At 35.1% G+C, this 26,314-nt stretch overlaps 1 protein-coding gene and 1 non-coding gene across 2 annotated transcripts in view; one reads left to right on the plus strand and one right to left on the minus strand.

The window, feature by feature from the left end:
* Positions 1-26,314, plus strand: part of prickle2b (prickle homolog 2b) — a 211,650-nt gene that overhangs the window by 26,218 nt on the left and 159,118 nt on the right. The gene's annotated exons all lie outside the window — the stretch shown is intronic.
* trnav-aac (transfer RNA valine (anticodon AAC)) lies at positions 2,617-2,689 on the minus strand. Its single transcript has one exon. It is a non-coding gene; the product is annotated as a tRNA-Val (tRNA).

Genomic DNA, 26,314 nt, shown 5'->3' on the forward strand with positions numbered 1-26,314 from the left:
CAAGCCGAAAAGAAAATGAATGATTGAATGAATGAATGCATGATTGAATAATAAAATTCTACAAATGATTCCTTAGCCGTTGTGTCATTTCATTTTGAGTGAAAAATACTTGAGCTTATCATCTATGTGTAGACGGATGTATAATCAGTGTAACTGCAACTGTTATTTATAGCCGTTTTCATGAGGGGATGTCTAAATAAAAATAATAAAAAAACGACGTCTATGCTACATAAATAAGATGTCTCACAGATATAACATTCTAATAATGAACATCTGCGATGCATCGCATAGACGTTGTTTGAATGTCTGACAAGGACGTCTATACGACGTTTTCCCGATGAGCAAACGACCTAAATAAGACGTCTCCCAGATGAAACCGCGGATGTCCAGCAGACGTCTCTGCGACGCATGTGTGCTATCTGGGAGATTGGTCAACAGGCTTGTCAAATTTAGCCATGACCCTCTAACGCTAAATTGGCCAGTGTTTCAGTTTTATTGTCCAACCCGTTTGTTTAATTTTGTGTTTGACAGAAAAAGAAATTGTTTGTAATCACTTGTATATTTCCGTTTTTTTGCTTGGTCTTGCTTTTTGGGTGAATATGACCTTTTTTTCATTGCAAAAAAAACAGTTGTCCATCAGGGTTTCCGTAGTGTAGTGGTTATCACGTTCGCCTCACACGCGAAAGGTCCCCGGTTTGAAACCGGGAGGAAACAATTTTTTTTTATTCGTTATTTGTTGAAAGCTGCTTACCTATAACTTCTTACAATATTTTCTGAAAAAAAGAATATTTAGCTCACTGGTTTTTGTAGTTTTCTCACAGAAAATAACAGGGTTACTTTTGTTTTCATCAAAATGTCAATAGCTTTCAGCAAAGGACCACATGTACCAATTTGTATTACAAAGGTCTTACCTTTTATCTAACTCAATTTATTAAGTTGGAAAAGTAACATTTACTCTACATGATTTTATTTGCCCCAGTTAACCAAATTTTAAAAGTATTGTTTTGCGTGTTAGGCGAACATGATACCTACTACACTACAAAAACATGTGGTGCCCCTTAGGTTTTTGCCCTGGTGGTTGTGAGCGAACTGAAGGGGAGTTAATAAAAATAAATCCAGATAGACTGCTAAAACGCAACAGATAATTTTTTTAATCAATATTATATATAAAATATTATAAATACTAATGATTGACACATTAGTTTAAAGCAGGCATAAGAAACCTCAAGGCCTTCAGGGCCCTGTGAGATTTTTCATTTTTTAAAAGAAAGTTTATTAGAATTTTATTCGTTTCACAATTCTTTTATGATTTATTTATTAGTTCTGCTCCAATTTCTGAAATTACTTGTTTTTTCAGAACCAATGGCATTAGTCAGTTGTTTTATTTTAAAATGATAATCATATTTGATCAAAATTACATTTTCATCATTTTTTAATGAGAAAGTTTTTTTTTTGTGTGATATTTTATCTCACAGTTCTGACTTTCTCACAATTTAATATGTTCTGTTTTTTCTCAGAACTGTGAAGTAGCATCTTGTTATTTAGACTTTAAACTCGCATTAGCAACTTTGTTTTGTAGTTCAATTTTACTCACAATTGTAACTTTGTATATCATAATTTTGGCTTAAACTGTAATTTTAAGCAATTGCAATCTTACATCTCACAATTCTACAAAAAGTATAAATTCAGAATTGTGAAAGCCTATAAAATCATAGTTGTTTAAATATGCAATGATCCACAAAACTTGAGAATTGTTAGAGAACTTTAAACTATTATTTTGTAAACTTTTTAAAAGTTGTTAGAAACTTTTAAAGTGTGTTAGAAACATAAAAATAAAAACATTTACTTACTAGCCCTAGACTTCTGTTACACTTTTGGTATTGTGTTTCTAGATCCAAGAGTCAAATCAGCTAAACAACTTTCTATGTTTGCTTTATAAAGAAAGCAAAGGATGTTTTATGAGTTTCTATAGAAGCAAGCGTTGCTGGGATCGAGTGTAAAGGATCTCCTCATCTGCCTGCCCTCCGTTGCTGTAAACTATTACGGGGCAACAGTCAGCTCTGGAATGTGCCCTTAATTGCCTGTCTCTTGTAGTGCTACAATAAAACAAAATGGTCTTCCAGACGAACTTAAAGCGGACATTTGTAACATAGTACTTTGTTGCCATCTTTGTGTGTGAGTGGAGACACCTATGGCACAGTATGGGGCCTCTTACACAACAGAAGCTCCTAAACAGTTTTGCGAAGACTGTGAAAAGGCATATTTGGATGCAAATTATTATCAGGATGGTGATGTGTGTGAAAAAGAGAGGAACTGAGTTTAAATACATGTGTCCAAAATCTGTTTAATAGAGATCAAAAGCAAGAGCAAATTTGAACACTTGATTTTTTAAAGAAGTACTTTTCATTGTTCAAAAGCTGAAGGAATTTTAGTTGTGGCTAAACATGCTAGAAGAGCACAATGAGAGGTTTTGTCCCTGCAGGGTGAACCATGTAAACTACGATTAATTTGTTGTTGTTTTTTTCTGGAAAAAGCACAGGAATTTCATTAGCAGGGTGGAGGTCATTCCACAGAACTGCAGTGCCTTGTGCTCCAAATATCCAAATTTAAAAAGCTTGTTTCCGCCCGGTCTCGAACCGGGGACCTTTCGCGTGTTAGGCGAACGTGATAACCACTACACTACGGAAACACCTGCTGTTGAATGATTGACTGCACCAGAGGTTGAGGGGGAACTTAACAGGAGTGTGCCAGTTAATGAAAATTAATAGCAGTAAGTTGCACATAAATAAATAAGTAAACAAAGAAGTAGGCTAAACAGTCAATCACATAAACAAACAAACTAACAAATACATTTAATCTGACAAGGGAGCTTTTTAAGGGGTTGTTCACCTAAAAAAATTATGTTATAGTTTACTCACTCTTCACTTGTCACAAACCAATTTGAGTTTCTTCTGCCAAACACAATTGAAGATATTTTGAAAATTGTATAAAAACATATAACATTGACTTTCTTCGTATTTGTTTTTCCTACTATGAATGTGAATGGTTATAGGTTTTCAACATTCTTTCACCATTCTTTCAGTAATTTTTTTTTGTCTGTGTGAAAAAAAAACTTTCAAAGGTTTGTAATCACTTGTAATCGTTTGTTTAAATGAAAATTACTTTTTTTTATTATTTTTTTTTTGTGGGTCAAGTTGTTTATCAGAGTTTCTGTAGTGTTGTGGTTATCAAGTTTGCCTCACACGCGAAAGGACCCCAGGTGGAATTTATTTTATTTTTTTTTGTTGAAAGCTGCTTAACTATAAATTCTTAAAATATTTTATAAAAAAAAAATTAAGTTAAATAAATAAACTAGCTTCTTGGTTTTTGTAGTTTTCTCACAGGAAATATAACGGTCACTTTTATGGGTCAAAATGATGACAGCTTTCAACAGAGGATCACATGTACAAATTTGTATGTAAAGGGTATTACCTTCTATCAAACTCAATTGATCAAGTTGGAAAACTTACTTTTAATCTCCATGCCTTTATGGCCCGTTTCCACTGAGTGGTACGGTTCGGTGTTGTACGCTTTTATGGCCGTTTCCACTGTCAAAAAGCGTACTGAACTGTACCGTACCACTTTTCGGCACCCTTTCGAAAGGGTATCAAAAGGTGGAGCTACACATGCAGCTGAATGCTGATTGGACACAGAGATCCATCACCAGCTCGTGGAACTAGTAAGAATGTAAACAAAGCAACCGCCATGATCTAATACACAGCCGAGACATTACATGGAAATTCTATATGCATATAATAACGAGCCATGGATGACTCGAGCTCAAACAAACCTTGTCATTGTCTTAATGAACAGACACAAAGCCAAGAAGAAAAATCTGCCATATGCTGTTGTTGTTTTACGAGCCCGTCTAAAAGTGCGAGCGGTATTCGCTTTCTTCCGGGAGCTCGCGATTGCGTCTATATTTGATATAACGAACTTCAAGAGCTGATGATAATAACACGTGCGTGATTATTGACGTGTCTCCGTCATCTGATCCATTCAGAAAGAAAAGGACAAGCGCGAGAATGAAGCGTGAAAAAAAGGATAAGCCCGACAAAACACTGGATCAAAATTGTTTTAGCAACCTGAATCATGATCAAAATGCCATGTTTATCTTCGCCTTTTGGACTATTATAAACTGGGAAGGACAAAATTACTCTCTAATAGAGCTTACATGTGCTGGTAAAGATTACAGACACAGATGAGAGGTTTGCTCTGACTGTGGGCTATATTGCGTGTGTTTTTTAACTTAAATAAGTTATTCAATGTCTGCTGTGTGTAGTTTTTCTTTAATTAATAATATATCGTAGACTGTAAGGGTCTATATGTTAATTTATGTTGTATTTATTTATTTATTTTATATAATTGCAGACGTTACAGTAGGCTATTTTGCAATGTCATTGATCTACAGTTATAATCAAATACTGTTCATAGAAAAGTTAGTAATAAACATTTATAAACAAGTATTTGTGTATAAAGCATCTGTTTTGTGAGAAGTGCTTCTCATGTGATATGTAAGCGACCCGTACAGCTTTTCTGTAGACATTTATTTGAGCGAGTATGACGTAGACTAAAACTTTCTTTAATACACCACACCCACCAAAAGGGTACCCTTGGTAGTGTAAGCCTGATAAAGGTGACCCGTACCAACCCAAAACCGTACCAAACTGTACCAGTCATTATTTGGCCCAGTTAACCAAATTAAAACAAAAGTTGTTTCCGCCCGGTTTTGAACCGGGGACCTTTCGTGTGTTAGGCGAACGTGATAACCACTACACTACGGAAACAAGTGATGCCTCTCATTTTCTCACCCTGGGTGTTGTGGAGGAACTGTTTTTCTCAGTCAGTTTGGTCCATTTCTCAGATCAGAATTTAAATTCTCAAAACTACATGTTCAATTTCACATCGTGTCAGTTGTGCACATCAAAAAGACATTTCACAATTCACTGAAAAAGTTAAATAGTCTTACCCCCCACAACATTTAAGATTTAAAATGATATGTTCTGTTAACAAATTACAGTACAAAGTCATAACATTAGCCATAGTTTACATTGGGACACCCCTCCAAAGTTCACTGTAAAATTGACAACATGACTAGTAATTTGACTGTCTTATCCATACACAATGACACAAGGACTTTTAATTCTGATAGCACTGACACATTCATTGACAAAGAAATTTATTTTGAGCAAGAGACTGGCTTGTTGTTTTGAGAAATGTACTTACTGCTTTGCTAAATTTCCATTCTGATTGAAAATACACTGCTAAAATTCAAAAGATAAAATGTTTTTACTAATGACTGAAATATTAGCTTGAAGCTTAAATGAAGAACCTCAAGGTCTGCAGAGCCCTCAGAGTTTTCATTGTATATTTTATAATTTATTACATTCATTAGTTCTACAAATGTGTGTTTATTCATTAGTTCTGCTCCTCTCTCTGGAAATACTTGTTCAGAATCCATGACATTAGTCAGTTATTTCAGTGTGATGGTCCTTAGAAAGATGGACATTGACTGAGTTGTCTGTCCCTTAATTGTATCAGTGGGGTTCAATGGATTTAAATGGTATCAGCCGTAACATAAAATGCTGGCTGTGGGTATAAAAAGATTTTGGTGTTACTGTGTTTAAGTAAATATAAAATATCTGTTCAGAGGAATCACCAAAATGATCACCAGATTATCTGATGTCCCGTAGATGGATTTTGCTTAAAAGTAGAAGAGAAAAGCAAATAAAAAGGTCATGCATCAACTCCTATTCCAACACTTTTAACATCTGCAATGTCTAAAAAGTATTAAAATATTCATAGATCTATAAATATTAATGATGGTAGGAATATCTACTAAAGCCGAGATCCTTATCCATTAGGATATAAGACCATGAGGGGTAGTCTGGGGTTTAAACAGTATTATTTGTTGATTAGTTTTATTATTTTGGTATTAGCAACTCTTATATTCAAGAAAACTACAAATGTTGGATTAATGTTATCGCTAGACATAAATTGCAGTTTCTTATTGGCTGATTCTCTCAGATATAAATGCATTTACAACAGACATTTTGACCAGATTATTGACTTTATACTATAGATATCAATGTAATTATATCTGTATTTGTGATGAAATCAAATAAATATTCACTCAATTCTAAAAGCCAAAAAATAAATAAATAAATAAAATCAAAAAGGCATTTTTGTGCCATTGCATGTTGGTCAATCTTTGACTTTTGTTATCTGCATTGTAAATCAGATATTATTACTGCATTACAAACTGTTAAAGTAAATTTATAATGTTTTCATTTGTCTGCCTGTCTATCAGCTTGTATTAGGGATGCTATGTAGGGAAGGAGTCAACATAGCAGGACATGTAACATGATGAGGTGAATAATTTATGAGAGCCGTTGGCTTGATTGATTTTCTTTGTGTTAATGAGTCTCAATACTGCCTCTATTAGCATCGGTGCGTTGAGTATTTGCTATCTGATCAGCCAGCTTAAATGACCCGCTCCGCTTGGCATGTAGCTTTGGGCATGTCGATGCTCATTTGTGATGATCAAAGACTAGCTGTTGCCAGCTTCTTTACTTTGGCATTTTTCTGTTCATTATGTTTTTGCAAATGGTGAAATGTGAGGATCATCTCTGTACACTTTGTCTGTTTCTGTCTGTGCACACCATAGGGCTGCACAATATATAGTTTTTGCATCAACATCACAATGTGTGCATAAACAATAGTTACATTGTAGGATGTGCAATTTCGAGTTGGATTTATAGTTGACCAGCCACCACAGATTGGAAGACATGTGATTTGTGGAGTCTTTGCATATTTGAACCATAATAGAGTCAACGTTTATAACTTGCGTTTTGTGACTTTGTAATCTGTTTAAGTGAATTTAAAGCATTCAGAGACAAGGAATTCTATTCATAACTTTAACAAAAATCATTTTTGAAATTATTTATTTGCTGAAAATTTTACCCTATACTGTACTGTATATTGTTAGACTCCTCAGAAAAAAACATAAAACACTGTTTATTTCATGTCTAGCTTTGCTTTCATTACGATCACCAGCAATCTAAACACCATAGATCGCTGGAAAACATTCACATTTACTCGAATGAATACAAATCTGCCAGTTTATCGACTGCATATCCCAGTCATGCAACACACACATTCACCTGCTCCAAGTCACCATTGATAAGAGACTCACAGCTGAAGCTGCTTTTGGACTGATTACTGCACTATAAATACAGCACACTAACACACAGTTGTTGCTGAGTCTTGTTTTCTGTATAGTGACATTACAACACGTTTGCTTTGTCTTGCTCTGCTGTGTTTTTGATCCTCGTTTGTTTGTTTAATCCTGTTTGCTGCCTGCCTTGTGACCATCTGCCTGTTATTTTGACCACAACTCTGAATTGCCCTTATACATCTGTTTGCCCCTGTATTGACCACTGCTTACCTGACCTTGCCATAAGCTCTCATGTTGATCTGCACCTCTGTTATCAGTGTCACTTTCCCTGATTACAGATTTGATGGGTATGTCTTTGCTTTGAATTTAATACATTTTATTTAGACACTCTACTAGGGCTGGGCGATTGAAAATGGTGTTTGTATATATATTGACCGAACACCATTGTCAATATCTATAAAAAAAAGTTTAGTTTGAAGTTTCTGTTTGGAGGACGATATGTTTATTAAAATTTGGCAGCTGAGCACAAGTTTTGTGTTGTCATCGCCACTTCAGGTCAGAATAACAACAGACATGAAAATGAGTGCCGTATAGCAGCAGTGAAGAGATTGTAATTAAAAAATGTGATGTAGGTATGTCGCCAGAGTGGCTTTTTTTTGTGCTTCCCAACCACTAGCACCCCATTTGAAAGATTTTTTTAGCTAATTCTTCAGCAAGATAGCGCTTCTTCTCATACTTCAGCCTCTACATCAAAATTCCTGAAAGCAAAGAAGGTCGAGGTGCTCCAGGATTGGCCAGCCTAGTCACCAGACATGAACTTTATTGAGCATGTCTGAGGTAAGATGAAGAGAAGGCATTAAAGATGAATCCAAAGAATCTTGATGAACTCTGGGAGTCCTGCAAGAACACTTTATTTGCCATTCCAGATGACTTTGCAGTCATTGCAGAGATGTATGGATGCAGTCGTCCAAGCTCATAGGACTCTCATTGGATTCTTTTTCCACTGCACCATGACTGTATATTTTATACTGAACATTATCTTTGGTAAGTGACAGGACTTTTGTCTGAGCAAAATCAGACCTCACTGTCCTCATTAAATCCTTAAAAATCAAGAGATGATCATATTTTATTTTGGTTTAATAAGGTTCATATAAGCCACTTCTGATTCCAAATGATCTGCTAGAAGTCAAGTTAACTTGGATAGTCGACAAGACCTTTGTCAGGTATTGTAAAGTGTTTTTATTAATTAATTTATTTATTAATTTATTTATTTATTTTTAAATATTGTAAATATTTAATATTTACATCAGCAAGCTGTGCATAGAGTGTTTAATATGGAACTAAAGACAAAAACATTTATTAGAAATGAACTTAAAATGTCTGTGATGCTGTCCTCCAGTTAACCTGCTCTAATATGCATAACAGTGGCTTTCAATGTTTTAACCAGCTAAACCAATCCATCAGACTGCTCTGTCACATCAATGAGCCTGTAAAACAGAGTCTCCTTTTCAGCCAGTCAGGAGGAGGAGAATCCATGCTCCTCACACATATACAAAGAGCCAAGAGAGCATAACAACTGGGACTTTCTAGATTAGCAGAGCCACTAAAACACATCCACTGTTTCCACTCCAGGAGTTTTGTTGCCTGCTAGTGCTAATTTCACTCATCAACTAAATGTGCTTGGGTTTTGTTGTCTTATGTGGTGATTTAAGGTTATTTTGAGGAAAGACTGATATTTTGGCATCTGTGTAAATTGATGGGCTGTATAGAAATGCATATGAAGGGATACAACAGAGGTTGACCATTGAGATTCAGAGAGTGCTGTAGTGGGGGTGTATGTGTGTGTTTGTGGTTGTGGTTGTCTTTGATTGGGTGTAATGAGAGGGTCATTTATTTGTCATTGTGGTCATAAAAATTGTGGGGTGGGTCACGTGCCCATGGATTGAAGCCAAATGGATGCACGCATAAAAGTAACATCTGGTTTAAGAAATGAAGTAGAATGCCCAAACTTGAAGATTAATTAAATAAAATTAAATATAAAATATAATACAATAATATTATAAAATATATAGTTTTTATCTATTATAAAAATATAATATTGTAGATACAGTACTATATCTATAAATTACAATTACAAATTACAATTACAAAATTACAATTATGCTATGTCTATAAATTACAAAATACCATTGTTTATTAGAATTTTTGTTTAACTTGTAACACAAGATTTCTTCATGTAAACAATATACCTGCAATAAACTATCAAGATCCTCAATCTGTTGGCTTGAAAACCATTAATTCATTTCAAAACAAGCAATGCGAATAAAAAAGAAAAAAAGATTTCCATGTTGGATTCTAAGTGGACTACAAAAATCAAAATCCAAAATATAGGCATTACAAATATGGAAATTGGAAAATTACAAAAATAAAGTACTGAATAAAACAATTGTACTGATTAAAAAGTTGTATTGCTGAAAGTAAGAACATTTATTATATAGTAGAAACAATTTTGCTTAGTCCTCCTTTAAATTCAGCCAGTTCCTGAGACAGACCAGTCTGTTGAAATTATCGGGGGACAATGTAGCCCTTTTCTTTAATGATGTGACCCGAGACTGAGTACAGTCTCTCACAAGTAGGGTTGGGTACCGAAACCAGATGCCATGGAACTGATATGCACTGTACCGAATCAGCACATGAATTTCAGTGCCACTGGTGCTGCGACAAGGATGCAAGAAGCATCAAAAGATGCATCAAAGACACACATAGGTACACGTTGTGACACACCAAAGACTACAGAATTCTTAAAGGGGCTTTGGTCACACCATGTCTAAACTTTTAATTCTAAACAGCTTTGAGGGATACGGACTCTGTCTGTGATGTTAGGCTGTTGTTCTTGTTGCTAGGGAACTCGTAGGCAACGCGCACAGTAAATGAGGTGAGAGACTAGATTCATCAACACACATGATCGCGTTCATCAAATGCGCTTAAAAGTTTTAATAGAAATAATAAGACTATTAAATAATAAACAATATAATTACATTTTTAATTTATTGTAGGCATAATTTATTATTAAAATGATAAAAAATTGGATAATTTAAAATAATTTACCTGGTGAATTACCAGTTTGCAAACATTCAGCATGTGCGCTGTGCGAGGTTGCAGAAAAAAACGGGAGCGCTAGCATTTACAGCAAGGGAATGACATCCGATGTGGTACAGTTTGTTGTTGTATCAGATATTATATTATTTGGAGGTTATATTAATTACATATTTTAATATAATATTATTTTTATAATGCTTTCTGCCTTACTGTTTGTCACCCAGTGATAAGCACAGTTAACAACTAACGTTAAGCAAAATTAACGTCAAGGTGAGCAGCGTTCCTCTGACAGGTCGATTTGCGAAAGCACCCTCCCAATGGCTATTGGATAAGACGAAATGGCCAAGCATCCAGCCTGAAGTATACAACTATCTCTTTGAAAATCCAAGTGATTTTACAAGTGAGGCCTACAAGTCTTTGGATGCCAACAATTTTATTCTGTGTATTTCATGTGCAAGAAATAATGTTCCATGATTACCAGATTCAAAACTTTGCAGTGCTAAAAACTGAGGTTCTGCCTAGCTAAAGACAAGAAAACAGAACTGTTCAAGGCCTGGGTAATCATCAACAAGAAAAACTACTGCCTTCTGACAGTGAATTGCACCTGTACTGCTGGGTTAGTGTATGTGAACTTACATTTTTATATTTTATTCTAAGTATTTAGTGTCTGCAGTTTAATTAACCATATTAACAGTTTTTGCTGAAATCAATGCTGCAATTAAAAACGAGTAATGTGTATGATTCAGCATAGCGTGAACTTACCTGATATCAAATGAGAATTGCAGCTTCGAGCATTTTTAATTACGTCCTCACTCCATTCAGCTCTTATAATGGCTGTTAGCCAAATACGTCTGCGGTTGGCATCAAAAGCAGTGAGGTGTACGGTAAAATTTAAGTTTTCTATTTTTTAACTTTCAATTTTGGCATCCTACTGCATAGCATGACATGTTTGTTCTTGCAACCAGTCTTTTTTTTGCAACCAGTATGCATAATTGAAATTATGTGATGTCATGCGTGACGTAGGTTGGTAATTCCTCTGTAGTTTTAATATATTAATGTTAATTCTGCGGTTGTGTTTATTCATTAAGAATACATTTAATTAATTATAAATAAAAGTACTGACCTATACATTGTTACAACATCCAATATAATAATTAATCATAAATAAAAGTACTGACCTATACATTGTTACAACATCCAATATAATAGAGTCCAAAGAAATAAATGCTTTATCAAAGAGTCTTAACAAAATATTATGCAACAAAGTTTGAACTTTATTAATATTACATTAATATCATTCACAATACTGTTTTCCCTGCTCAAATAATTGAAAACTTTCAGAGCATAAACAACCATTCACCGTTCATTTTTTTTTTTTTGGGAATAAAAGCATCACTTAAACATCTTGCCATATTTTTCATAATAATACACCTAATTTATTTACTAGAGTCATAGTTCAAAACAACTGCCCCACTTTATGCCAGTAAGTGCTGCTGTACGCTGTTATTACACAACTGCCTATTAAAACTAGACTTTGACTAGACAAGACAAACACAAGAGGGCAAGTTTCACCATCAATAATAGCCCTAATTTATGAATAGATTCTTCAACATGCAGAGTTTTGTATCAAGAGACTTCCTTTTGTACACATGCACTTGAACATGCTAGGAAGAAAAGAGACATCTCTAGGGTTTGGTTTTATGGCACCTTTATATTTCCACCTTTACAGAGGCAGATGCTCAATGGTGCCAGAGTGGGTGTAATTGGAGAATGTTTCGATCCTATTGTGTATGAATCTGTAGAGCTGATGATTACAGAGGAATTTGAAAGTGTGCCAGCCTTTGGGTTCTCGATCTTTACCATAGTAAGCTTGGTTTTCAGTACATCTTTGAGTGAAAGTGAGGGAGAGGACATGATGACAGGATGAGGCCTATTTCTGGTATCACATTGCCTTTTTTGTATTTTAATCACGCTTTATGTGGATATGTTGTCATTCATATGTCAGCAATCTTGAACAGCTTTAGTTCATTAATTTAGCTAATGTAAAATCAGTGGTGTTAAACTGGACTCATTTTAAAGGTTGGTAAAATAGAGAAGTCATAATTCTCTTTTGACAAATAAGATGTCATGTCAGATTGAGGAATGAGCCAATTTATTATGTAATAGTGTGTCTACATCTAAACTCCACCTTCAATGATGAAGGTCAACCCCTGCTTTTACATCACTGTCTGTTAAGCTCCGCCCACTGATTTACACAGCAGGAGGTAAATAATGAGAGAGACAAACACATGTCCATGCTGAAACAAAATGATAGCAAAACATTGTGCAATGCCAAGTTGTGGTAAACTTTGCTTTACCTTATTATGATCCCAACATTAGGAAAGAGTGTATGAACTATGCGAGTAGGAAATTAGCAATTCGTTCTTTGTAAGGGATATTATTGTTGTCATTTTAAGACCATTATTAAGGTTATTTATTGATTATACATCAAAATTATGCAAATATACATAAATACTTACTTTCAAAGGACAAATTTTTTATTATGATTTTAATATGATTTTATTCAGATTTACTTAGATTTTATAATATGCTGATAAAAAATCATATAATGTAAATGTCTTTGTAAAATGGCTTTAACAATATTTGAAAGTATCACTTATTGGAAGTGGGTTGCAGCTTTGAAACACATTTGTACAACTTCCAAACTGTCAGTTGTTTTCAGGAATATGTGGAAATTAATTTTTTTTATCCCCTTTTAGCAAGCATTGTTTCTAAAGGAGCTACCGGAGCTTGCCGAGACCTCCAGAAGAGATTAGCTGAGAGGACAAGAGACTGCACAATCAGCTGAAATTTTGGTGGCATTCATTGTTATGTAAAGATAATGGCCGATATATATTTGATCACCCAAAATGTATTGCATGATAAGTAAACATATATTGAATTTTGTGACGGGACTACATATTTGTTTTCAAACAAGACATTACCAATTCCCATTATATTAAATCTGACAGTAATGTCGTACCAAACAAGTGTGAGAGTAACTGTTTTTATTATGTGTTTCACTATTGCTTTGTCTGTTATTAAAGACTGTTTAATATGTGGCCACAGCTATATCACCCTGCAGCTAAGTTACTCACTGCTGCTAAGCAGGGCCAGCAGGGGGCGCTCAACCTGCAGTCTGTTAGAGTCCTAATGCCCCAGTAAAGTGAAGGGGACACTATACTGTCAGTGAGCAGTCTTTCAGATAAGACGTTAAACCAAGCTTCTGACTCTCTGTGGTCATTAAAAATTCCATGGGACTTCTCATACAGAGTAGGGGTGTAACTCCGCTGTCCCGGCCAAATTCACTCAATCAGTCTTCAACATTCATGATCTTCTAATCATCCCGATCCTCTCAGTTGGCACTTATTACTGTCTCTCCACTCCACCAATAGCTGGTGTATGGTGAGTGCACTGGCGCTATTGTCCTGTGGCTGCCATTGCATCATTCAAGTGGATGCTGCACACTGGTGGTGGTGTGGAGAGACCCAAACCCCTAATTCCCTGCCCCTCCACGCATCTCTAAGATCCAGATACGCATTGGATGTATGGCCATACACAATGAATGCACTATATAAATACACATTGAATAACATGTAACCATTAAAACACAGCAGTGTCTCTGAAGATTGTTTAAGTGTTTTAGGCTCTTAAAAATACGTGTGACAGTGGGTACACAGATGTCCTTATTAACTTTAGGACCTAATCAATATACACAACTGAGATATTACAGCTTAATTATTTATATATATATAATAACGAGCCATGGTCGACCCGGGCTCAAACAAATCTTGTTGCATCTTGATGAACAGTCACAAAGCCAAAAAAAGAGCAGATTTACCCTTTTGCCCCTTAGTTTTTTACGCGTCTGTCTGAAGCGTGAGCGGTTTCGCTTTCTTGCTTGCCCATGCTACGCATCTATACCTGAAATAACAAACTTGATGAGCTGATGATAATAACGTGTGCTTGATTATTGACGTGCTTTTGAAACCTGATCCTGTCAGATACTGACAAACGCGAGAGTGAAGCACAAAAACAAAGGAGAAGCCGGAAAAAAAGGAACACTTTTTTTTTTTAGCAATTGAGAACAAACTGCCGTATTTAACTATTATCATAACCTTTTTGACTATTATGAACTCAGAATGATGGAAAGGCTACACGTGCTGCTGAAGATTACAGACACAGATGAGAGGTTTGCACTTACTGTGTGCTATATGTGTTCACATACTTTGCATTTATTTATTTATTTATTTTATATAATCGCAGACGTTACAGTAGGCCATTTTGCGCTGTCATTGATCTGCAGTTATAATCAACTCATGTTCATAGAAAAGTTAGTAATAAAATTTATAAAGAAGTATTTATGTGTGTAAAGCGTCTGTTTTGTGAGAAGTGCTTCTCATATGATATGTAAGCGACCCATACAGCTTTACTGTAGACATTTTCTCGAGCGAAAATTATGTAGACTGAAACTTTTTTTTTTGTGTCATACACCACGCCCACCAAAAGGGTAGTGGTAGTGGAAACGTAAGCCTGATAAAGAAGACCCGTACCGACCTGAACCGTACTGTACGAGTCAGTGGAAACGAGCCATTAAACATGGAGGGTCCTTTGTTTTCATTCTGGCTTGTTGCGTAAGCGAATGACGTATCTCTGTAAACCAATAGCGTTAAGCAGAATGTCTAGCTCCACGTTTTGGTACCTTTCTCATTTTTGGTACCCTGTCGAAAGGGTGTTGAAACAGTGATATGGTACGGTTCTGTACGGTTTGCCTTTTGACAGTAGAAACGGACCGAACCGTAGCATACCGCACCACTCAGTGGGAACGGGCCATTAGAAGCAAAGTGTTGAAGAGTTTAAATATGCAGAATTGTTATTCTGTCAAACAAGTGGGCATTTACATTTCAGTCTGCAGTCTCACCTATTCAAACTTGTGTTCAGATGAGGGTAAAATCAAAATAGAAAAATAGCCTATTGCTTCCAAATTATGATGTGTGAATCTTAATACCATTATAGGTTGACCTCCAAGAATAAAAGAGCATTTTAAAAATGCAGTTCACGACCACTTTGAATGGGGTGCAATGTTTTGATCTTTTTTTTTGCAAAATTCATTTATGACTCAAAATGCCACTCAACAGATTCTTGGTAAACTTAGCAAGATGATATTAAACACTAATAATTATGATGCCATTGTTATGCAGGTACATGCAAATGTTGTTGATCTTAAAGAAAGTGAATGCTCATTAGTCAGCATTTGATTTTCCATTCATATTTTTAATCCAGCCAGAGTTTTAAAGTTCAACCTAATGGAAAAAATGCACTTTATTGATGACTCAGTAATATGATGTACATTTGATGAATGATTTTCCATGTTCTTTAACTCTTTCAGTCTGGTGGCTCAGTGTTATCTCGTTTTCTCTCTTCAGTATTTCAGTTTAGGGTCAGCATCTGTCTCTAGTTGGGAACAGCTGGATAACTTTCCAATTATTATGCAGATCCTTGATCTGACAACAATCCTTATCACCTCAAAAGGCCAGTGAGTGACCAGGGTCCTGGTATTAACATGCCTCTAATGTGTCTCCTGTGACAACTTTAAATCAGATCTCATTAAGAGTTTTAACGACATGACCATCAGTATAATAATATTGCAAATAAATGAATAAATGTGGATGGATGGGTGGAAGGATAGATAGATAGATAGATAGATAGATAGATAGATAGATAGATAGATAGATAGATAGATAGATAGATAGATAGATAGATAGATAGATAGATAGATAGATAGATAGATAGATAGATAGATAGATAGATTGATTCATGGATGGATGGATGGATGGATGAATGGACGGACTGAGAGTAAGAGAAATGCATAAAATGATGATTGGGTGGATAGACAGCTGAACTAACAGACAGATAAAAAGCTGGAAAGATAAATACATTGATTGATGGTTAGATTAATTAATGGATTAATGGATGGATTGGTAAGTGGGTGGATTAACAGGCAGATGAATGAATATATAGATGGATAAATTGGCAGACTGGTAGATGGATGGAGAGGAAGATAGACAACAGATGAGAAACTGGATAATCACTGTGGCATGAAATTAAATGGCTGAAATGAGTAGCTCTTCTGCAAAGACTAATGATGTGTGCAAACAGAGGGCAGCAGTGCAGTTGGAGAGATCAGAGATTAACACTGGCAGAGAGCTGTGTGTCTGCATAAGGAGAGCTAAAGCTGTATTCCCTACAGTCTCAGAGCTCAGGGTCAGCTTTCTGTCAGCTGCAGCTGCTGAACACCCAGATCATGTCTTCATCACCTCAGCCAATTTACTTACACAAGAGCCTCAAAGAGCCACTGGAACCCACACCCAGTGGACATAAATTTGGGGATGTATGCGTATCAGATGCTTCTTTCACAAACATTCAGTCCATAATATTTAGTATTAGTCTTCCATCTTCTACTGGACCAAAAGCTCAATTCTAAAAGCCTGTTAAACTCTCCTCAATACTCACAAACTGTGCTATTTTTGTATGCGGTTGGATCACAACTGGATAGGGATTCCAACCTTGAATGGCATAAAATCCTGGCATGTAAACATACAACCAACTGCTAGAAAACCAACTGTTTTAGTATATCATTCCCATTCAATGTATAAGAATGTGTCTCGTCAGATTTCTTAGTCAGGAGATTTTTTTAAACATTTGTAAAGTTGTCTTATGATTTTTATAAATGTTATACATTATTTAAAAAAAGTAAATAAAACACTCTGCCATACAATGATAACAAGACAACAAATGGTTTTACAAACGTGTTCATTTAAGGCTACCTTTATTTAATGAAAAAATATTTAAACAGAAGCATGCACATCAATCTCCACTGGGCGCCCAGCCAAACAAAACATCTGCTATAATACAGTTGAAGTCAGAATTATTAGCCCCCCTTTAATTTTTTTTCTTTTTAAAATATTTCCTAAATGATGTTTAACAGAGCAAGAAATTTTTCACAGTATATCTGATAATATTTTTTCTTCTGGACAAAGTCTTATTTGTTTTATTTCGGCTAGAATAAAAGCAGTTTTTAAATTTTTAAAAACCATTTTAGGGACAAAATTATTAGCCCCTTTAAGCTATTTTTCTTCGATAGTCTACAGAACAAACTATTATGTTTAGAAAGACAGCAAGACAAAAATCAAATTTGTTTACTCAAATCAACATGTAATATTTTGAGCACACCAGTTTGAAAAATGTTTTTAAAAATATTATTGTAAATTAATTGTGGTGATATTTATGTTATTTATGTGTATATATATATATATATATATATATATATATATATATATATATATATATATATATATATATATATATATATATATATATATATATATATATATTGTTTTTTTAAATTTATTTCATTTTTATTTAATTTTCAGTCTGATCTGTTAAAGATAATCCATTATCATTATTGTTTTTGGTGGTTTGTACTATGTTTATTACAGTTTTTCCTCAGTTGCTTTGGCACAAATTTTAAAACAAACTTAACATTCTTTAAACTGTAAGTGCAAATCTCAAAACTTTTTTTTTTTGCTTTGTTTGCTGGAATTTCAGAACTTTATTGCATGTCAGCAAAATATAGTTACACCCCCAAATCATTTAATTCATGCTTCAAAACCTAGTTATTGTGTTAGTAATTTGATCAAGGCCACCAAAACATAGAGTGTATTTGTCATTGTGTGAGCCACACTGCTCAAAATGATTAGATGTTTTTTCACCATGACAGTCAACCATGGAAATCAAGGTTTTAAAAATTGATAGTTGTTGACAAGAGTGAATAATACATAGACAAAATAAAGGAACATTTGTATTTATACAGTACATTTATTTGTGTACAAATTTATTACATGCAAAGTGCCAGTTTGTCCAATGTATTGTAATATTGTACAGTTCTTATGGTATCACAAATACACACAAAAACTACAAAATTTCATCAATGTAATATATATATAATACCACAATTCTAAACATAATAGTTTTAATAACTCGTCTCTAATAACTGATTTATTTTATCTTTGCCATGATGACAGTAAATAAAATTTGACTTAATATTTTTAAGAAACTTCTATACAGCTTAAAGTGACATTTAAAGGCTTAACTAGGTTTGTAAGGTTAACTAGGCAGGTAACGGATTGGCAAGTTATTGTATTTTGTTCAATAGACTATCGCAAAAAATAGCTTAAAGAGACTAATAATTTTGACCTTAAAATGGTGTTTAATTTTTTTTAAAACCCAAAAAACAAATAAGACTTTCTCCAGAAGAAAAACATATTATCAGCCATTCTGTGAAAATAGAGCGAGGCAGTGGCGCAGTAGGTAGTGCTGTCGCCTCACAGCAAGAAGGTCGCTGGTTTGCATGTTCTCCCTGCCTTCGCGTGGGTTTCTTCCGTGTGCTCAGGTTTCCCCCACAGTCCAAAGACATGTGGTACAGGTGAATTGGGTAGGCTAAATTGTTCTTAGTGTATGAGTGTGTGTGTGAATGTTTGTGTGGATGTTTCCCAGAGATGGATTGCGGCTGGAAGGGCATCCACTGCGTAAAAACCTGCTGGATAAGTTGGCGGTTCATTCCGCTGTGGCGACCCCGGATTAATAAAGGGACTAAGCCGACAAGAAAATTAATGAATGAATGACTGTGAAAATTTCCTTGCTCTGTTAAACATCATTTGCAAAATATTTAAAAAAGAAAATTCAAAGGGGGCTAATAATTCTGACTTCAACTGTATTTTTACATAGCTTTACTGGAGGAAAATGTTTATTAAAAGTAGTAGTGCAAGGGTGTTGTTTTCTATTTTTTTTGGTTCAATGTAATTTATTCTTGTGATGGCAAAGCTGAATTTTAAGCATCATTGCTCCAGTCTTCAATAAAACAATTGCCTCATTAGTCCTGTTAATTTCTAATGAATGGTAATTTCTTTAGACATTAGGAATGTGTTCGATCAATGTTTGTCTCCACCGAACATCGTTTCTTGATTTTAGCCATTTCTGTGCATGGGTGTGCATTTTAGCACAAATTTAAATAAATAATAAAAAAATTTGGTTTAATAGGGGAGACACAGTGGCAGAGGGGGTAGCGCTGTCGCCTCACAGTAAGAAGGTCACTAGTTCAAGCCCCAGCGGGGTCAGTTGTCATTTCTGTGTGGAGATTGCATGTTCTCTCTGTGTTCGTGTGGGTTTTCCCTGGGTGCTTTCCCCCACAGTCCAAAAACATGTACTGTCGGTGAACTGGGTAAGCTAAATTGTCCTTAGTGTATGTGTGTACGTCCTGGTCATCCAGATTGGGGGTTGAGCGTTGGGCTAACAACTCACCCCATAAAAACTAGATGTTACGAAACACCAATATGGTGTGGCTAAATATCAACTTTGATATAATTGTCCCTGAGAGCAAGTAAGTAAGAATGTTTTGATTACAAGTCATCTCATGTTTCACCTCTGGGTATTGTGAGTTATAATTTTTAGTTATGAGCTTGCAATTGTGAAAAAAAATTGAAAATAATGAGATACAAACTTTGTTTTGTGTAATTTTAAATTTCCAAGACAGCTTATGAACTTGTCTTATATCAATTCATAGGGAAAAGTTGCAATTCTGAGTTCTAACTAACTATAATTTAAATAATTCTATAATTCTAACTAACTAACTTAGAATTGAAAAAATAAATATGATTTGTTAAGAAAATCTTTAGAATTCCAAAGCAACAGATAAGTTGGCAATTCTAACAAATAAAGTTGCAAATTCTAGAGAAAAAACGAAGAAAACATTTCAGAATTGTAGCATGTAAACTGCTAGAAATAAAGCATTCAGAAACTTTTTTTCATCTTCTTACACACAAGATCTTTCCATATCAAGCAATTTCTGAAGCATCTTGCTCAAAATGCAAAACTATACAGCAAATTTCCAAAACCACACTGCAAAAAAAATTTTTTTCTTACTTAGATTTTTTTGTTTTGTTTCTAGTCCAAATATCTAAAAAAAAAAAAAATCTTAAATCAAGAAGAGTTTTCTTCACAAGCAAAACATATTGTCTTGTTTTAAGAAATAATAAGCCAAATTTAAGTGAGTTTTTCCTTAAAACAAGCAAAATAATTTGCTAATGGGGTAAGCAAAATAATCTTATGTCAAAAAAAAAAGATTGTATTGAAATGTAGAAGCCTAAAGAGCAAATGGCTTTAGTTTTAGACCAAGTGTTTACATGCTATATCCAAACATTTACTATTATGAAAAACGTGTTTGCCATTTGATGCAAATGCTTCCTTCTGGCATGTGTTCATGGCAATTTGAGATGTGAGACATTTTGCAATTTGTGCGTGCAGTTTTGAGAATTGTGGGTAAACTTTTGAAAAAGTGACGCTGTTTTGAAAACATGTGTAAGCAGGTTTTTCTGACTAAATGTTTATTTCTCGAAATTCTGAATATGTTGTTTCTTTTTTTTGTTTTTTACAATAAAACATTATCGGTTGTCTTTAATATAAATTCAAGAGTTCACATTTAGATATTGTTGACAAATGTTAAAAGGTTTGGCATGCTGTACCGGGAGAGAACCCTGAGCTCGGAAATAATTGAGCCCAGGGTACCTACCTGGTCGATTGAGCATGTAAGGGGAGTACGAGATCAGGTAGTTCTCGAAAAAGAAAGGGGGAGAAGGGGTGGATGGGGGTTTCTTCGTAAAACGAAGATAAGGAAGTAATTTTTTGCTAGGCTACTTATAGTGTGTTTGGATTAATCTGATTGGCTAACTAATGATTGTAGATAAGAGACCAGCTGCAGTCAATCATATCACGTGCTCCTCTCGAAATTAGTTTGTGAAACTTCACTCCGAATTGTGAGATAAAAGTCACAATATACTTTGAACAAAATTAATTCCATTTAATCTTATGGTAAACCCCACTTTCTATAGTATAGCGATCCATCTCAAGGTGAAGAGAACAAATGACTGCAGGCGCTGTGGCTCTGCAACACTGCTGATCTGCAACTTTACCAGACAGCTGAGGAGACTTTATAGGAATGGATGTCTCTTTGACTCCATTCAAGTAAGACTAGGCTTTATCCTCCTGTCTCTAGTGTCCAAGGGATGGCAATTGTTAAGTGGCACAGCGGGGCTGTGTCTCTTAATATACATAGGCACAGAAACACACACATTCAGTCAAAACAGCTTGTGAACTGCAGGTATCTGGACGCCTCCCTGCATCACTTCAAACTGTCTTTTGACTCAGTTCCTGTCACTTTCTCTTACTTTGTCATCCGTCTCTCAGTTTTCCAACACTTCTACAGCAGTGTTTTGTTCTTGAGGCTGCAGATTGATACTTTTATTGATCTCAACTTCTATGCCTTTTCCCTTATAACCTCTTAAGTTAAAACGGCATCTGTTCTGACTGAGTCTGTTGTGAATGAGCTTTAAATGGATGCATGTGACACTGCCGCTGGAATTCTGTTTGGAGGAGGGAAAAAGATTTTATCTTGTCTGTGAGGTCAGGGGCAATTGCAGTAATAGTTAAAAATGCTTAAAATATATAAAAAAAAACAGGACTTAAAGGCATAGTTCACCCAAATATTACAGTTATGTCATTATTTTACTCACCCTTCACTTGTCTAAACCTATTTGAAGTTCTTTCATCTCTTGAAAAATGCTGGTTACTGAGACCCAATGACTTCCATAGTACTTTTTTTCTACTTTGAAAGGCGATGAGTCCCAGCCACCGCAGCATTCATCAAAATATCTTCTTTTATGTTCAACACAAGAAACAATCTCAAAGGTTTAAACCCACTTCAGGTTGGGTAAAGGTAATTTTCTGTACATTTTATTAAACATATCTTGAAAAACTCAAACACATATTTTATTAAAGTGTATAGTTGTAACCTATGCTTGACTTAGCTGTGTTGTAGAGTTTAACAATATGGATAAATAATTGTAAAAAATTATATGATCATTTAGTCATGACAACATAAGTTTTTAGTTCATTTTTACATATTTAACTAAGTTAATCATGTTCTAAAATAATTTTAAAAGCTGTTTTAAGTCAGTTTAACATAATATAAGTTCAATGGACCTAAGGTTAATTTGATTTAACTTAAAATTTAAGACAACCAGTATTTTTTTTACAGTGTATGTAAAGTATTTGTATGTAAATACATCACATTTATATACACAAATGTTTCCCATACAAAAAAGTGTAATGTTAGTCTGTAGGATATGAAAGTGCAAAAATGTTTGCCCATGAGTCTACTGAATTTTTGAACAGACACTGAAGTTGTCCTTGAAATCCTTAGTCCTTGAAATGCTTAGTTGTTGTAGTCATATTTTGTCAACAGAGGGCACTATTGTATTTATTTAGTACCGGTAGACTGGAAGTTATTGGGTGATTGGAGGTTCACTGAGAGTTGAGGCCAACACCACGTTTGCTTTAGATCGGTTTTGTTTTACTGTGAATGTAAATATAAGTTTTTGGCATAGGAAGAGGGTGAATGCTGCACTTACTGGCCACTTTATTAGGTACAACGTGACTGTTCTGACACTTTTGCTTTCAGAACTGTGTAAATTTGGCAATGTGGCTTAGGGCCTACTCACACTATGCCATCCGTACCGTGCCCAGGCCCGTTTCCCGGATCGTTTGAGAAGTGTGAGTGCGCTGAATCGGGCTCAAGCACGGTTCACTTGGCCGGCCCTGGCCCGGTTGGAAGAGGTGTGCCTGAGCGCGGTACACTTGGGCTTTGGCGCGGTACGCTTGTGTGTGAGCGCGAAACGCGCCAAAGCCCGAAACCGAAAGCGAGACGTGACTTTTAAGGGACTGTTTGATATGGATTTATTAATCATTCTTACTGTTCAGTGATCGCAAACTGCCGTAGTTTATTAAAGACGCAAACTCCTCACAGCACGCCAGCTGCGCGCCTTCAGCAGACCTCCTCATTCCTGCAGCACGAGAGCTTTGATTGTTTATGAGCGCCAAAAGTGGCGGATCTGTTCGGTAAAATATCTGACTGCGTGTCACGGCATCCCTAAGGACTGTTTGGCGAAATATTTGACTGCATGTCACTGCATAACAAACGACTGAAAGGATATAACTAGAGAACTCTCCACTGTGCTGCTGAGTGAGAGAGCGTATGGCAAGCCGTTTTAACATTTAAACCTTGTTCTGACTATCCATAAATATATTTAGAGATATAATTATATATTTTGACAAGTCATTATTATAATTCGACTTGTCAGAATGACAATTAGAGATATCTGCAATTACAATTGTACTAGTACGAAATCAGATTGGAGATATCTGCAAATATATTATGACTAGTCATATTCCTCCATTGACTTCCATTGAAAAATATTTGCAGATATCTCTGAGTTTTGACTCGTCAAAAATCCAATTCAAGATATCTACAACTGTAATTCGACTATTAGTAAATTAGTTAGAGATATCTTCAAATATATTTGTAAATATCTCTAAATATTACGAATTAAAGACATCTCCAAATGTATGACTAGTAAAAACTCAGTTAGAGATATCTCTAATTACAATTGTGACTAGTCAAAACTCATTTAGAGATATCTGCAAATATTTTTTAATGGAGGTCAATGGAGGAATATGACTAGTCATAATATATTTGCAGATATCTCCAATCTGATTTCGTACTAGTACAATTGCAATTGCAGATATCTCTAATTGTTATTCTGACTAGTCGAATTATAATTATGACAAGTCAAAATATAATTAGAGATATCTCTAAATATATTTATGGAGTCAGAACAAAGATTTAAATGCTAAAAAGGCTTGCCATAGAGAGCGCTTCTGAACAGCGCAGCAGCGATGACGTAAGCGTGCCGAGGCCCGATATGGTGTGAGCGCGGGCCGTCGGGGGAGACGGGAGGGGGGACAAGCGTGCTTTGGCCCGGTTCGAGGCAACTGTACCTAGTGTGAGTACGGCCTTAGATTCAACAAGGTGAGTTCAAGGTAGTCATAAACTGCATTTTTATAATGTTATTAAGATTTCATTAATTGTAATTTAGAAGCAATAGGCTATTTTTTCAGTTCTGTTTTTTTACCCTCATCTAAACACTCACAATTTCTTAGATATTTTGGCATTACATTGTCACACAGTTTGATGCAAATGTGCCATATTTGCACATTCATAATGGGATTCTCAAATTCCATTATGACTGTAGGCATTTAAGTATAGTGATCTCATTGCTATTTTCAAGAAACTAGTTTGAGTTGATTTAAGCTTTGTGATGGCATGCTCTTATGATGGGAGAAGTCATGAAAAGATAAATACTCTGATGATAAATATGCCAAGTGTGTGCCGTGAAAATACTCCCACACCAGACAAGGTAGGACGGATACATACTTTCATGTTGTTTACTTTAAATTCTATCTTGACCATCTGAAAGTCAGATGCAGATATTAAGTTAGATGTCAGACCAGACAAACTTTTTCCAGCCTTTTTCCATGCTTGTTCAGGGTTGATGAGGCCGTGTGAAATATCTGAGTTTATTTTTATATTTATTTGGCAGGGGCAGTGGATGGTAATTAGCATTGCTGCATATGCACCAGAATTTACCAGGCTATTTTTCATCCGTTGTTTGCTCTTTTTATCTGACAAGAGTGACTTCTCTTCTGCTGCTGTAACTTATCTGCTCAAGGTTTTTATTATGTTATGATTATATTTGCATTAGCAAGCAAAAAAAAACAAACAAAACAGAACAGTTTTACCTAATAAAGCATTACTTTACTGAACAGTTGCAGAAACTGATGTGTGTTCGTGTATGCATGCATAAAGTGTTAGCATGTGTTTATGCATGCATGTACATGGATTGTTCAGAGATTCACGGATGACAGAAAAACAGGCATACCCGTTCAGCCGCTGCCTATCATTCAATCTAACAGGAAAACGCAGGAAATGACTTTTAATAGGAGAACTGAAGCGGTTCCAATTTCCTGCGATCACAGACCAGGCGCTCTTGTGAAAGCCCAGTTCACACATGCATAAACTCAAATGCACTTTTAGCCTTTATCCGAACTGAACAAAAGTGTCATTTTAATGTACACCGATGACGACCTAGTGTCCTAATAAATGAGACACTTATTAGGTATTTACACATTAGGGCTGGGCGATTTGGCCTAAAATCAAAATCTCGATTAATTGTACATTTTAACTCGATTACAATTATTGAACGATTATTTTATTTATTTATTTATTTAATGTTTCTGCCCTCATATTTCACTGACAAATTTTCTACTGTAAATATGCTCACCTTTTACAAGTGAGAGATTTTTGAATGTAGGGTGTATTTCTTTATTTAAAAAAAATTGAAGTAAACAAACACTATCTATTATCTATGATATTTTATTGAACATCAACGGTGAACAATTAAAATGAAAACACACTGCCTAAAACACAGCTTTGCGTGCCACCCATCCTCGTCACCGCTATCAAACTGACTAATCACTAAGCTTTCGATACACATTGTTGTGACGCGTAGTTACATTTTTTTTTTTGAGAGGTGCATGGCTCTGCGAAGGCTGTTTAGAACCGTACGTGTGTGCTTAGCAGAAGTATAATTTCAGAATAATATAATAAGCATTAAACATGATTTAATATTTATAAATCAGCCTTAACAGAGCGAGATCACATGACTCCACACACGGACGGGAAAGTAATTGAAAAACTTGACCTGGAAAAATTAGATTGATTGTAGCTTCTGAATGCCAATTTTGATTACTTTTCAATGAATCGGCCATATCTTATACATATTTACATTCACATTATCATCATTGGATGCTTTTATCCAAGACTACTTTAAATGCCATAAATTCAAGCAACAAACGAAAACATATTGTAAATACTATTAATTAGTGTTACTAAAAAGTACTTTGGCATTGCATAAAATGCTGATTTTGTTTTATTTTGCTTCAATATAA

The sequence above is a fragment of the Danio rerio genome, chromosome 11 (genome assembly GCF_052040795.2).
Source record: "Danio rerio strain M-AB ecotype USA chromosome 11, GRCz13ab, whole genome shotgun sequence".
Lineage (NCBI taxonomy): Eukaryota > Metazoa > Chordata > Actinopteri > Cypriniformes > Danionidae > Danio > Danio rerio.